This window comes from Equus przewalskii, chromosome 1 (genome assembly GCF_037783145.1).
Source record: "Equus przewalskii isolate Varuska chromosome 1, EquPr2, whole genome shotgun sequence".
NCBI classification, from domain to species: domain Eukaryota; kingdom Metazoa; phylum Chordata; class Mammalia; order Perissodactyla; family Equidae; genus Equus; species Equus przewalskii.
Window position 1 is genome coordinate 92,305,794 of NC_091831.1, and position 11,126 is coordinate 92,316,919.

General features: G+C 42.7%; 1 protein-coding gene across 26 annotated transcripts in view; it reads left to right on the plus strand.

The window, feature by feature from the left end:
* Positions 1-11,126, plus strand: part of CPEB1 (cytoplasmic polyadenylation element binding protein 1) — a 94,339-nt gene that overhangs the window by 1,683 nt on the left and 81,530 nt on the right. For 2 of the 26 annotated variants that reach the window (XM_070570426.1, XM_008512678.2), the window contains exon 1: positions 3-265. The exons of 20 other annotated variants lie outside the window; for them this stretch is intronic. The gene's annotated coding sequence lies outside the window, so the exon portion shown is untranslated. Of the gene's footprint in view, positions 1-2; positions 266-11,126 lie in introns of those variants that run through there. 4 more of the 26 variants (XM_070570533.1, XM_070570502.1, XM_008512676.2 and 1 more) reach the window with 4 other exon arrangements.

Here is an 11,126-nt window from a genome sequence, read left to right on the forward strand (position 1 = left end):
TCAGAGACTGCGGAGACGGGCCGGGTTAAAAATAAAAACAAATGCAAACGGGCGGAGCAAAGCCCTGGAGCCCTCGGGGCGCCGGTGGATTTCCTGGTTGGCTGGGCTTTCCGTAGGTGGAGGAGGAGTGGAAGTTGGTTCTGCTCCCTGAGCTCCAGCCCTCAGCACAGGCGCGTTCAGGGCTCCCCGCCGGGCTGTCGCCGACCTCGCTCGGAGCCCAGCTGCATCCCAGAGCGCGTCGCTGGAGCATTTGTTTTTCGTCACGGTGATTTCATTTGAACTTGAGTGGCCTGGCAGTGCGTGCTCAGTTTGCAGAGCTAGGATTCGGAAGGGACGACCCTATGTGTACGGCAGTCGTGCCTTCCCCTCCCGCAGGTTGTCTTGTAGCCGGCCCCCCCGCCCTGCGTGGAAGGGGAGTTGTGCCCCCTGTACGGCAGGCGGGAGGCTGGAGAACTGGTGCACGTGTGAATGGTGGTGGGAGGATTTGGGTTTGGATTGGGCCGTAGGCACTTGGTATAGGAATGGTACTCGGGTCGTTTATTTCCCTCTGGTACACGCGCCAGCATCCGTGCGCGCAAAGTGGAGGGAGCTGATCAAAGTACTAAGACACCGAGCTTTTTAAGGAGCTAATGAGAATAGCTATCTTAGTAAGTATTTTCACCGGACGGCAAGCTATTTATTTTGTTTTTCATTCTTCAAATGGGTTGCAAACCCCTATCTCTGCAGGGGCCTGACTAACGTAAGTGAGGAGAGAGAGAGGAAAGCAGAGTGGTGCCTACTGAGCTACAGAATTTGTGTCTCTCTGGAGGGAGCAGCCAGGAGCTGGTCGTTGCCATGCAAAAATGTGGGCCCAGACTGGATGGATCTTTGACTTTCTTCCTAGTTAAGCTGCCAATCTATTTTTTAAATGTAGCAACTAAAAAATTTTAAACGCTAAGGAGCAAAGGTACCATGTCTCTGAAGATCGGATGCTACCTGAGGGCTAGTTTGGGATGTTAAAACATCCCTTTTAGATTTTTTCCCCCTATTTGCAGATGATGAAACACTCAGAAATTAAGTCACAAGGCCGTTAAGTGATAAAACCCGAGTGTGAACCGAGGTCTTTCTGGTGCCATAGCTCAACCTCTGATAGTATGTGTTTTCTAGTGTGTCAGAGGGGTGAATGGGTTATTGGTAGTGTACATTCTGTGGAAAACGTAGTGGTCAGTGGGCTGGTCACATTTATAGGCAAAGTGAGCCTTGGCCGCATTGGAGGAACTCTCTGATTGCTGTGGAGTCAGTGTGGGTCTCTGAGCGGTGGGGCGGCAGTGTTGCCATGAGGAGGAATGTGCTGTGTCGATCATTCCGTGATGTGTGTCAGAGCTGTTCGCTGATCCTGAGAGAGCCAGAGGTCTGGAGAAACCACGCTCCTCCCATTGGGGGGTGACCTCCCATCCCTCTGCACGGAAGACTTCACTTTTTCTGGAGTTAAAATTTTAATGACTTTTTTTCCGAGACGAGGCAAATTTGAAGTTATGTAATTTGTTATAAGACCTCTAAGAGTAGAATGGGGCTTATTAAATCTCATCTTTTCTCTCTTAGCTAAAATTCCCATAATCCCATCTCGTAGATTTCCAGGAAAAATTAATAAGGGTTTTAGCAGTATGTGGTACAATCTTCTGGGATAAGCTCCCAGGGCACAAAATAGCCCGACGCCAGGAAGGAGGGGCTGGGGTTTCATTCTGGGTGAAATTTAGAATTCCAGCAGTGTGCACAGTCGCTCTAACAGATGTAAAGGGATGTGTGTGCCTTTATTTCTCGATCTGATTCCCGAAAGATTCAAAGCTTAAAGCAGTAAAGAGAATATTAAGAGCCTCTGCTGAAGGAGTTTTTTTGTGAGAATGCAAACTCAGATACAAACTAGATAGCTTTTTTACCTGTGGTCTGGGAGGTTTTGGGGAAGATGGAAACCTTAAAATGTTACCTGTCCCCAGCTGCTTCTCCAGCAACCTTTACGGGCCAAGCACTCAGCTGTGAGTTCAATGTTTGAATTTTGGGGTGGAGGGGAAGGGTGAGGGGACTAAAGTAGCTCTCTGCTGGCATTTTAGTGTTTATATGCTAGGTAATATCCATGTGAACTTTCTCATTCATTGGTTTCGGGTCCCTTGGCTCAGTGACCAATCCCTAAAATTGTTCTGTTTGTTTGAAGGGCAAATTAGTCAGTTTGTACTTCTGGGTTGAAGTTTGGGACAGGAATACATACCAAACACGGATATTAAATGTGTAGGCTGTTGTCTTCAGTAGCTAGTGGTGGAGGCAGCAAAAGGATCGTGGGATCAAGTATCACATTATTTTCTCTCCTGTGGAAGAGCTGCCCTAATCCCATCCTGTTCTGCAAATCTGCTTTTCCCAGGCAGTAAGCTGTCCTGACTCTGGGGAGAACTTGCCAGAAGGCCTCGGGGTAGAGAGTAAGGGGTAGGAAGGGGGTTGGACCTGGAGGTTGGAGTGGAGGAGGTTACGTAAAGAATTTTTGCTTCTATCTGTTGTTTGAATTAAAACCAAGAAGTGCTGATTGCACCCTCAGTGTTTATTAAGCCTTTTGGATCCTGCTGACCTCCCCTTCTTTGCCCCCCACATTGCACCTTTGGCAATGTCCTTCGTTTTCTTTTCCTGCCATTGTTTCAGCCTGTTTTTAGTTATATCTGCTTATGAGAGCTTGTCATCTTCTGTAAGCACAGGTTCCACAGCTGAAAGATTTTTACATTTAAGATAGGACCCCCCCCCCCAAAACAAGGCATTTCTCAGTTATAGTAAAGTGCCTGAAAAGATTGAACTAAAAGGTACATAATGTATGCACAATTCATATTTTTCATAGGAAAATTATCTGACTTTTCATGAAAAGTCAGTATCCAAATTCCACAGTGTTAAATTTACGTCGTAGACGTAGTTTTCACTGAGTTTTATTCTTGGGATTTGGAAAGATTCCTGTTAGCGATTATTTTGCCTCCCAAATATACAGTGTGAGTGTTTTAAAGAACACAGGCGTGGGGGGAGAATTTCTGACTATATGGGGTAGAGCTTTGAGGCATGGATGACCTTTGAATTCTAGGCATCCTTTTAGACTATAGTGAATTAACACGCTTTGTTTTGATTTTTAAGGCATTTTGCGATGGCTTTCCTTGAGGTAATTGGAGAATCCCCAAAGGGCAGGTCTAAAGACTGATTTGTGTGCTAAAAATGGGTCACAGTTGCATGTAGTTGTTGATTCTGGGAATAACTTGTCTATAATAGTGTTATGGTTTTTATTCTTGGCCTGCATAGTATGCTGATATATGTACCTCCTGATAGGTTTAGCACCGTGGCCTGAAGTCTCCTTTGATAAAGGCGTGGGAGGAGCTCTCTTCTGTTAGAGGAAAGCAGTTGCCTTGAAGGGCAGGTTCCGTTTTTTTTGTGTCTTTTGACAGAACACTTAATCTCTTACTACTTAACACCTGTGCTCTTTGCATTCTGCCTTTGTACTCCTGGCTTCTGGCTCTGACACCATCTGTCTCCTGAGTCTACCCTTTCTCCTGAGACTTTTTTTTTTTAAGCTGTAATTTTGGAATTGTTTTGAAGCTCAAAGGTGTTAGAGACTTGTCTGTCTCCCAGGTATAACTTGGAGTTGACACCAAGCCCATATTATAAGATCTGACTCTATTTTCACAGACAAGGAGAATTAAGCTTAGAATGAAAAGTGATCTAAGTTTTCTTCAATCTAAGATCTAAGTTTTCTAAGTGATACAGTGAGTGGATGATAGAGCCAGAACTTGAACCCAGATCTCTTCATTTCCAGACTAGTGTTATTCTAGAACTCATGCATCTTGACCTCTGCTATACTGATCTTTGATTATCTCACTTAAAATTTCCACTTGGTTCATAAGACTCTCTGGCTTCCTGTTGTTTCGTTTCTTCTGTTTGATAGAGCTTTTCTTGTCCTGGCACTTACAGGCTTCATCTTCCCCCTGAATACCACATTCCCTGTGGGTCATGCTGTTGGCTCCTCCTTGTCCTCTGACACAGAGGGCCCATGTCTTCCTCTCGCACCTGTTCTCCCTGTGTGATCAAGTGTTAGGTGGAGCTCCTTAGCCCTGCCTGTTCTCAAGACCCAAAGTTCTGATTGGCCAACTGCATGAATATATCTATCTGAGGCATGTTAGACCCAGCAGGGCTAAAAACAGAACCAATTTCTTCCCTTTCTTCGTCTCCTGGGGCTGATCTACTTCTATCCCCTCGACCCAATTTGTCTGTTTTTTTTCCAGCTAGACTCTAGTTTCCTCCTGCGGGAAAGAACTGTGTTTGCGTGTTTTTGTTTTTATTTTTTTACCACTAGAGATCCCAGTACAGAAGGATGCTAGGTAAATATATACTTGTAGCTTTCCTTTGGAAACCTCTTCCAGTTTGTATAACTGTAAAGTCTTAATATGATCTGTCTGTCTCCCTTGGGCCCTGTATCCTTTGATTCCTTCTCCATTCCCATTGCTACCGCTAGTTCAGGTCTCCCTTGGATGAATGTTTTCAATCTGCTTTTTCCACCTTCCTCTTCAGTTGTTCTTGTCTGTTCACACCCACCTCTCTGTGTGGAGCTCCACCATACTAATGGTCCTGTTGCTCCAGACATGTCCCTCTGACCCTTGGTCTTTGGATCTTAGTGGATAGTTTTATCTCCCAAGCTGAGTGGTGAGCTCTGGATGAGATGGCCTTTTCCTAGATCTCTGGCCCCCCGCCGCCCCGCCATGGGAATGACTAGTGAGATGTTGCTTGATTAAATACAGGAGTTTTAAGATGAAACACAAAATGTCCCTTGGATTTTTGGACTTAAAGGGGCTGAATTTAGCTCTGCTGGTCAGGAAATTATGCCAGCTCCGCCATTCTGCTACTTTTCCTGCTCATATTGCCCTGTCTTGTCTGACTTTGTGAAGGTCTCTTAATGCTAAAGCTTCTGAGTGTTTCAGATGAAGCCCTGAGAACAGTATTTCCCTGCCCTTGTCAGAGACTGTCCGTATAACTTCAGTATTGTCAGAGCAGTTTCACCTGGTCTCTCCTCTCTTCCTCTGTGTGTCTTAGACTGCCTTGATGTAGAAGGAAGGAGATTTGGAGTCTGGGATCCTGATTTGAGTGCTAGTGTGCTGTTAAAACTGGTTGCCTTTGAGCAAGATTTTAAGTTTCTCTAAGCACACGTTTTACTTTGTGGTATGCAACTGATACAACCTCATAAATTCTCATGAGGGACAAAAGAAACTGAAGGCTCTGTCCAGTTGGTCATCCAGGCCCTATTCTTGCCCTCTCCGATGAGACCTGGCTTCCATTACTGTCCTCTGTCTCCAGTATTCAAGGCATGCCCTTCTTCCTATTCAAGGAGCAGTTCTGTGAGTTGGAGTCCATCTTCTCTCACAGCCTGAGGACCTCTTGGTCAGTTGTCCCTGCCCCGCCTTTCTTCTCTCTGTAACCCTGATCACCTCTCTCCCATCTTCAGACCTATCCTTAATACAACTCCACGTCTAGCAGCCAGCCTCACTGGCTTTCCTTCGTTTTCCCATCCATCTTTTGTACAAAGTAACCCCCCATCTTCACTGCCTCACTCTTCAGTCATCTCTTAATCCTCGGTCTGGCATCAGATGCTCCTCTCCCTTCTCACACGTACTGTTCTGAAATTCGTTTTACCAAGTTCACTGTGTCCCATCAAATCTTACTGACGTTTGCGTTCCTGCCTAGATGTTCCGATAAGATCTCTGAAAAGCACAGATCTGATCACCTACTCCATAAGGCAGTGGTTCTCACACATTTTCACCTCAGGATTCCTTTACACTCTTAAAATTGTTGAGGACCTTGAGCTTTTGTGCATTTGGATCGTATCTATCAATATTTACCTGTTAGAAATTAAAACTGGAAAAAGTAAGTTTATTAATCACTTTAAAATAACAAATGCACTACACGTTAACATAGAATTTTATTTTCCAAAACAAAGAAAAAATGGATGAGAAGAGTGAGCATTTTCACAGTTATGCAAAACTTTTTAGTATCTGATTTTATGGAAGATGGCTGGATTTCCCCCTCAGAGTCTGTATTTAGTCTGTTATGTGTTGTTTTGGTTGAAGTCTATACAGAAAATTTGGCCTCACATATATGTAGTTAGAAAAAGGAGGAATATTTTAATAGCCTTTTCAAATAATTGTGGCTATTCCTTTTTGCTACTACACTGAACTCAGCAAGTGGTAACTCCTTAAAGGTTCGTTGGTGCCTGGAATCTGAAGCCTCATGGACATGCTCTTCATACTCGGTTACGTTAAAATGCATTGGTCTGTCTTGCACTCTTTGGATGGATCATTTACCCATGCCTGATTTTGTAACATCATATTTTAATCATTTAACAAATATTGGTTCACTGAGTTATGCAGTACTGCAAGTGTTGACACACTAGTTAATAGCACCATCAATCTCATCAGAAAAGTCTTCAAGTATTAAGGAAGGTGTCATGTGGCCTGCAGGTGGTGGCAAGTAAAGGGGTTCTAGAATTCAGATTTTTTCTTCAAAGTTCAAATTTTACCATTGGCAGCAAATACTGACACTTATTTTTTTTTTGTTTTTTTTTAAATAGCTGGCTTACTTTGTTTTTAAGAGAATGTTTGCCAAATACCCGTTGATAACCGTAGTGTGTCACTTCTTTCAAGTAAAGAAGATTTGTGGAAAAAAAAGAGGCTAATTCTTCTTGAGACTTAATCACACAAATGCTTTTCCTTGAAACAGTCATTATACTTCCATGTGAAGCAAGTGGGCCTTAGGCTTACTTCCATTTGTCTCACGGAATGTTAAAAGCATGTACTCAAGGGTCGCGATTTAGTAGTTTTTCCTGCTTGGTCAAGGACGTTTGTAAGTGAATCTGGCTTTTTTGGGGAATGCATATCATGGAAACTACAGTAACTGCCTCTGCTGTTTATGGGCCTTGGTTCCTGCTGAGGTGCCAGTTACGCACTCCCACTGCTTTTGTACTGTCAGTGCAAATGTCAGCATAGTAGAAAGAGAAACTGGTATCTTAGAATTATGAAAACAGTTTTGATTTGCGGACCGCTGAAGGGGTCTTGGGGACCGCCATGGGTCCACAGACCTCGCTTTGAGAACTGGTGCCACAGAGTCAAGGCTAGGCTCCTTAGTGAGAGCTCATAAAGCCGGTCATGGTCTGGCTTCAGCTTGGGACCGAGCTTGAGCCCTACTGGCCTACGCCTTTAACTTTCTTAAAATTGAGGGTTAACATACGTATAGTAAAGCTTGATCAGTTTTTGTATATTTATATATTATTATACATCTAAGTAACTACCATACAGATCAACATAGAACACTCCATAAGGTTCCCTGGTGCCTTTTCCCACTCTCTACCTCTCTTCCCCAAGTTAACTATTCTGATTTCTGTTGTCATCAATTGGTTTTGCTGTTTTTGAACTTATGAATGAAATCATCTGGCATATATTCTTTTGTGTCTGGCTTTTTTCCACTTAATTTAGTATCTGAGATTTCTGCAAGTTTCAGTGGAGTTGAGAAGTTTTTTATTGCTGTGTAGTACCCCATTACAGATGAGAACTGTCCATCTTACAGGTGTTAATAGATGTGAACAGTTTATCCATACTTCTGCTATGGGTGTTCAGAAAGAGCTAACGTAGCAGGCCTGGCTACCATCCTTTGGTTGGTGTCTGGGAACTTGGACTTTGAGTTCCCACCATTCCCAGAACTGGTAAGAGTGACTTATATTCCTAAACTATAGAACAATATTGTTTATGCTGAACACCTGCTTTCCTCCTGGAGTCTGGAATTTCAGTATATTCCAGGCAGAGGCTGCCTAAGTGACCAACCCTTAATAAAAACCCTGGACACCAAGTTTTAACAAGCTTCCCTTGTTGGCAACATTTCACACGTGTTGTCACAACTTGGTGGGGGAATTAAGCACGTCCTGTGTGAGTCCCCTGGGAAAGGACCCTTGGAAGTTTGCGCCAAATTTCCCCCAGACTTTGCCCGTGCACCTTTTCCCTTTGCTGGTTTCACTCTATATCTTCTGGCTGTAATAACTCTTAGCCCTGTGTGCTAAGTACAACCATATGCTGAGTCCTGCTGTTGAACCATCAAACCCGGGGTGGTCTTGGGGACCACTAATACAACAAGCATTAGTTTCGTTGCTGCTCAGATTTTGATTATAATGGGTAAAACTTCTGTGATTATTCTTGTAGCTGCCTTTGTATAGCGGTATGTGTTTGTTTCTCTTGCATGTCGGAGCGTGAGTGCGACTGCTGGGTCATAGGATAGCATCCCTTGCACTTAAAATTCTAGCAATAATGTACTTCTACTTGCCTAAAAGCATCCCTCTGTTGCATACCTCTTTGCCCTTGTACCTGTTATTTTTTTTTTTTTTTGCCTAGAATGCCCTCCCCACCCCTACTATGCCTGATTGGCAAAACCTTTTAATCTTTCTACCTACCTACTACCCTTGTTATTTCTATATACGTTTATTATTGGGCTTACAATATAGCATATAACTTACTCATTTATGTGCTTGTATTCCCACTAGACTAACTCCTCGGGAGCGGGGACTGTCTTATTTATCCTGTGTCTCCAGAATGGCTCCTGGCATATGATGAGAACGCAATCAGTAAATGTAATTGCAATCTTTGGGTCCCCAAGCATCAGGTTATATTTTTATGGATTCTTTTTTTTTTGTTCATGTGAAATTGTCTGTGATCCAAACTTAAAACCTCAAATTCTGAAATGACTTTGAGTGGCCTAGAGCTTTGACAGTGAGAAGAGAGAGAACTGGTGAGTGAATATTGATTTTGATCTTGTCTTAACCTTTAAGAAAGGAGTCACCACCATTTATGGTGGTTGTGATTGAAGTGGTAAAAATACCAGTGAAAAAAGTGCGATATGGGTCTGCCTTTCCTTTGGTATCTATATTGAGTGCCTGCAAATGCAGCAGATATTATTATGCTGGGTGCTGGTTAGGTAAAGGCCTTGGAGGACCTTACAGTCTGTCAGATGCAGAGCTAAGAATGCATGTAGCTAACAATTTGATAGGTAAATACGACAAGAACTACAGTTATAGTGAGCACGTGTTCCAGATGTTCTTGAGCAGTCTTGGAATTAAATATTTCCTTAATGTTCTCATAAACCTGTCCTGGAAATTGTAGTATTTCCTTTTCCAGACTGTTTGTAGAGCAACAAGAATATTGGGCATTACATGTACTGAATTAAATAACTGGAGAGTCGTTGAGGATCAGATCCCCAAAGATGCCAAGTAAGATAGACTTGAAATCTGGGCTGTGTTTGGCAACTATGAAGTCATTAATTGAGGAGCAGTTGTGTAGTGTCTTTTTGGGGGTGGGTGTCTTGCTGGCAGGATATTGTGGGTTGAGAGGATGAACAGGAGGTTAAGAAGTAAAGATAGCATATTTTCTAGAAGATTAGTGTAGAGCAAAAGAAAGAAGGCACTGGTTTGGGAGGATGTTTTAAGTCAAGGAAGATGTGGTGGTTTTTTAAGATGAGAGAATATACTTACAGACTGGAACCAGTGGAGAAGAGAGGAAAGTCAGATGAGGTGGTATCTTGAATCTTGTATCTGGAGATGGGTTCACTTTCTCTTTCTGCTGGTAAGGACCTGCAGCTGTATCTCCTTGATTCCTGGTGAATGTTCCTGCCCAGACCTCCTAATGCAGTTCTTTTCCTTGAGTTTAGTATTTTCTGTATCCACTCGGTGCTTGTTCTCTGCTTATCTATTATTCTCTTTCTCACACTTGCTTATTGAAATTCTGCCTTTTAATTATTCTCTAGCTTAAAAGTCTAAATTGTCAGGGCTGGCCGAGTGGTTAAGTTCGCGCGCTCCGCTGCAGGCGGCCCAGTGTTTCGTTGGTTCGAATCCTGGGCACGGACATGGCACTGCTCATCAAACCACGCTGAGGCAGCGTCCCACATGCCACAACTAGAAGGACCCACAACGAAGAATATACAACTATGTACCGGGGGGCTTTGGGGAGAAAAAGGAAAAAATAAAATCTTTAAAAAAAAAAAAAAAGTCTAAATTGTCAAACTCTTCCAGATACCTTAATTTCCTCCTCTCTTCTGTAACATTTTGTACTTAGATTGATCTCTGCTTACGTAACTGGATTTATTTCTTTTTCCCACTTTAATTCTCCCTAGGGTGAGGATTATGTTTTATCTATCTCTGTAATCTCAACAGCTAACCTAGCAGGTTTTTAGTATTTATGAAATACTAGATTGAACTATGTGAAACTGCCAGTTTGTTGGTCACAAAAGATAGAATCTTGATGATTTTGTATGGACCAACCTAATAAGTTATTATTTCTTACCTTGTTGCACAGAAGACTTGAGGTGAAAGCTGTTGAGAATGGACAAGTAAGGACCAAGGAGAAAGTTAAACATAGAGAAGCATTTCTTAACAACTGTAGAGTCTTTAAAGTTCAACCAAAAACTTGGCTTGCAGTGAGCAGGTGACCAAGGCAAATACGGAAATTTGGCTAGAAGATTTACACTCTTCCATAAAGAACGTAAGGAAAACATACCCATTCCTCAGGGGAAACTGGAGCATTTCCGCTCTTTGAATGACATTTTTCTAAGTGGGTGTTCACATAAGGGCTGTTAAAATTGTAGTACACAGTCTTCTCAAAATCCGGAGTATAAATGCCATAGGTTTTCTTCAGCTTTATTATTACTTGCTATAAACTAAGGGCAGACTGTCAAAGTACATCTCAGAACCAGTTCTTTGGGGGCCTCTAAGTATATTACTTTCTGCTGCTGTGTCTTAATTTAAAGGCAAAATCTAAATGTTCAAGAGCAATGCTTTTAACTAAAAGGTACCTGATTAATTAGAAAATCTTATTCTCAGGTGAAGTTTTAGTGTGAACACAGTTTTGCTGGGGGCTCCATAGATTCTGATTCAGGGACCCTGGGTTTGAAACTCCATCTGGAGGAGTAGATAAACTGTGCCCTTCAGACAGTCTTTCGGTGAACGTATAGTAGGTGATTAGCAGTAATAGTTTTTCAGAAGTCTGCAGTCTAGGTATTGTGTTGTTGATTAAAGGCAAACTGAATAAAATCAACCCAGAGATGGTAGA